This window comes from Sinocyclocheilus grahami, unplaced genomic scaffold (assembly GCF_001515645.1).
Source record: "Sinocyclocheilus grahami isolate Dianchi unplaced genomic scaffold, SAMN03320097.WGS_v1.1 scaffold1365.1, whole genome shotgun sequence".
Lineage (NCBI taxonomy): Eukaryota > Metazoa > Chordata > Actinopteri > Cypriniformes > Cyprinidae > Sinocyclocheilus > Sinocyclocheilus grahami.
The window spans coordinates 4,595-8,751 of NW_015506544.1; positions in this window are offsets into that span (position 1 = coordinate 4,595).

Below are 4,157 nucleotides of genomic sequence, written 5' to 3' on the forward strand. Positions count from 1 at the left end.
CCTCACCGTGGGAAGGTCAAAAAGACTACGACCATGCTGACTAAACAGCTCCCTAAAACACTCCTGGATGAGATTCATGCTCAGAAGCCCAGAGAACTCACCCGGTAAAGAGGAATGGGACAGATCTTTCACCACCAGTACCCCCTTACTTTGGATCTTCTTGCCAAGAACGACAAAATCTAACTAAATAACCCAGATAAGGTATATCTAAGCCATTTGCAGCACGTAACTGTAACCACCCACAACCATGCAACTTCTCTTTACCCCAAGGCTCAAACTGTTGGAAGAAGAACCTCTCTGAAATAGTGGTCACCATGGACCCAGTGTCCAATAAACAAGGAACCTCTACTCCACCCATAATAATAGTGACAGAAGGACAATTACCTACTAACTCACAAAGGGCCTGTTTCCCTTCCAATTCAGAGGGCTGTGAGCCAACTACTACCCCTCCTGAAGTGTGGCTCATCAATTCAGGGGGTTGAAGTTTTCCGTCGGCATACTAGGATTCACAGCATTACCCCGTGGTGACACAGACCCCAGCTGCTCAGTAGATCTAAGAAAATCCAATACACAATTTCGGACAATATGGCCTGGTTGGTTATAACGTCTACAAATAATAGGGTTAACTCACCTAGACTGATTAAAAGCATGCTGAGACTGCAGTTGTTGCAGGCCTTGAGTGAGCTGGTTAAGTTGCTCTTGTTGGGCCCTTAACATCTCCTTCAATTCAGCTAACTCTGATGGATTCTCTCGACCACTAGAAGGTAAACTATGTCCTTGGACTCTATACTGAGTAGCGAGAGAGGGAACAGAATAACTTCTTTCCCGTGTATCAGGGCGAAATCCCTCGTCAACCCACCTAATTGCCTCTTTCCTTACATCCAAAATGGTGGACTGTGGATGGAGCCGGACATAGCGCTCAAGCTCACGGCATAGACTATTGTCAAGCACGTGTTCTACAAACTGATCTGCAAGTAAGGTAGTGGAGTTAGGAACGCCGCCTGGAGCGCATTGTACCACCTTCTCCATCAAAGCAAAAAGGGCATGCGAGAAATCTTGCAAGTACTCGCCTTCTTCCTGTTTACGGGAGAAAAACTGCTCCTGGAGGGAAATGTATGAGTGTGCGCACCTATATAACTCCTTTAACACAGAAAACACCTTTTCTGGATTTTCTCTGTCTTCCCTTGGTCTAAACTTAATTTCACTTCTAGCAGACCCTCCTAGATGGTCAAGAATAAAAAGCGCTTCCTCCCTTGCTGATAAATTTTGAGCACGTAAATTACTCTTAATCTCCTCCACCCACTCAAACATATCCTCATCTCCCCTTCCACTAAACATAGAACATCGTCGCTCTCTAGGGATAAGAATAATACGCTCTGCCATGGGCCTGGGGGCATCCAGCGCAGCAGAGGCGTGAACATTTGTGTCAGCAACAGAGCTAGCACTAACAGAGGACGCCGCTGCAGAATTAGCTTGACGCTGTAACTGCTCATTCTCCGACTGCAGGGACTGAACCTGCCTATGCAGCTCTTCCAACTCACTCTCCAGCAGTAAAAAAAACAAACAAGCAAAAAAGAAAAAAAATATATATATACAGTATATATACAGTGGGGCAAATAATTATTTGATACACTGCCGATTTTTCAAGTTTTCCCACTTACAAAGAATGGAGAGATCTGTAATTTCCATCGTAGGTACACCTCAACTGTGAGAGACAGAATAAAAAAAAATCCAGAAAATCACATTGTATGATTTTTAAATAAATAATTTCCATTTTATTGCATGAAATAAGTATTTGATCACCTACCAACCAGCAAGAATTCTGGCTCTCACAGACCTGTTAGTTTGTCTTTAAGAAGCCCTCCTATCCTCCACTCATTACCTGTATTAATTGCACCTGTTTGAACTCGTTACCTGTATTAAAAGACACCTGTCCACACACTCAATCAATCAGACTCCAACCTCTCCACTATGGGCAAGACCAAAGAGCTGTCTAAGGACACCAGGGACAAAATTGTAGACCTGCACAAGGCTGGGATGGGCTACAGGACAATAGGCAAACAGCTTGGTGAGAAGGCAACAACTGTTGGCGCAATTATTAGAAAATGGAAGAAATTCAAGATGACTGTCAATTTCCCTCGAACTGGGGCTCCATGCAAGATCTCACCTCGTGGGGTATCAATGATCCTGAGAAAGGTGAGGGATCAGCCTAGAACTACACGGGAGGACCTGGTCAATGACCTGAAGAGAGCTGGGACCACAGTCTCAACGGTTACCATTAGTAACACACTACACCGTCATGGATTAAAATCCTGCAGCGTCTTTAAAAATCCTACAATGTGATTTCCTGATTTTTTTTCTCATTTTGTCTCTCATAGTTGAGGTATACATATGATGAAAATTACAGGCCTCTCTCATCTTTTTAAGTGGGAGAACTTGCACAATTGGTGGCTGACTAAATACTTCTTTTCCCCACTGTATATATATATATATATTACTCACTGGTAACTTGGAAAAACTGCGAGTCTTGAGAAAGCTTCCTTTAATCATGGCCCGCTGCTGTTTTGCTGCTGTAAAATAAGTACACTCACACAAAAACATTCAGATAGCCCCAAAAACAAAAAAAACACCTAATTACAAACAAACACACAAAGTGCCCAAAGATTAGAGAGCACACCTCTGCTTGTATAATGATCCTGCCGACTACGCCAAATGTGGGTGGGGACAATGCCACCTAAAGTAACAAGGTAGATAGTTTTCTACAACTACAGGGTTTTCCAAACAAATGGAAGAACAAGCAGAGAGGCACACAACCAATCTTCTTTATTTGCCACTTAAATATAGACTAGACATAAAAATAATCATACAAAACACAAATTCGTTAGAAGAATAATATTCAGTGGCCACCGGTAATGATGTATCTTGACTTGACACTATCAATATCCCTTGGGATAATTCAACATTTGGGAGAGAAAAACAAAACCCCAAAAAATGTAATACAAACAAAACCCTCAAATCCACACTTTCCCAGAAATATGTAAAGCAAAAATACAATTACCCTCACTCAAAATAAAAACCAAAACCACACAAGCAAGCAAAACAAATAAACCCTCCCAGCAGATTATAGCCCTTGTTGTTTATAAGGGAATTGACAATCAAATATAACAATAAAAAAACACCGGTTGATTTTAACACACACACACACAAACACCCACAAACAAGCGTTCATTCGCAAACGCTCATCCCAAACACACGCTCTCACACACACACTTACAAAAAACGTTCACTCGCAAACACTCATCCCAAACACACGCTCACACACACTTAATTCGTTATAATGCGGCGGGAACAGATACACAGACAAGAGCACGTGAAGGAAGGCAAACAACTTCTCCCCAGCACAGCACCACGGTCAAGCCGCCACACAGCAGCAAAACAGCAACGGACGAATTTCTACAGCACACTTAATTGGCTCTCAATAGGTTGTTTGCACATGACGTCACTGATGACGCGCGAAATGCAGCTGGAGGGCAGGAAGTGATTTTTCACCTTAGAAATCACTAGAAGAAACTCAAAATGCCTGTGTTTTGCATTGTTTATGGATGCTCAAATTGGCCAAACCGAGAAACCACAAGTAGCTTTAATCGTGTACGAAAATGTGTTGTTCATAAGGGGGGAAAGTCAAGAAATTGACTGAAAAACGCAGGAAAAAGTGGATTTTTAAACCTGCGTTTGCGGTCGGGAGGAGCGGAGCCGGATAATGCTCGTGTGTGCAAATAAGATATAAGATATAATAATATATTAAGATATTAATAAAGATATAAATAGATTGGGCTGACACCTCTCGCGCAGTCAGCGTGAGACAGTCAGAATTCACTCAGTGCTAAACGCCACACAGACACGGTGTAAGTAAGATATTATTTGAAGTTCAGAGAGCTTCACTGATTATAAAGGAGCATCGTGAGATTGCGATAAATTGAAGTGAGTGACAGCTTTTTAGTGATAATATGGAAACGCTATTTGCTTGCTTTCTAGGCTATAATCAATTCAGAATTTGAATAAAAGTTGTGTTTTATGTGCTGCTAACAGGACCCTGTACATGCAGCAACGTTTCAGGAGTGATTGAAAAAGCAGAACGGATGAGATGGAGGAAAGTC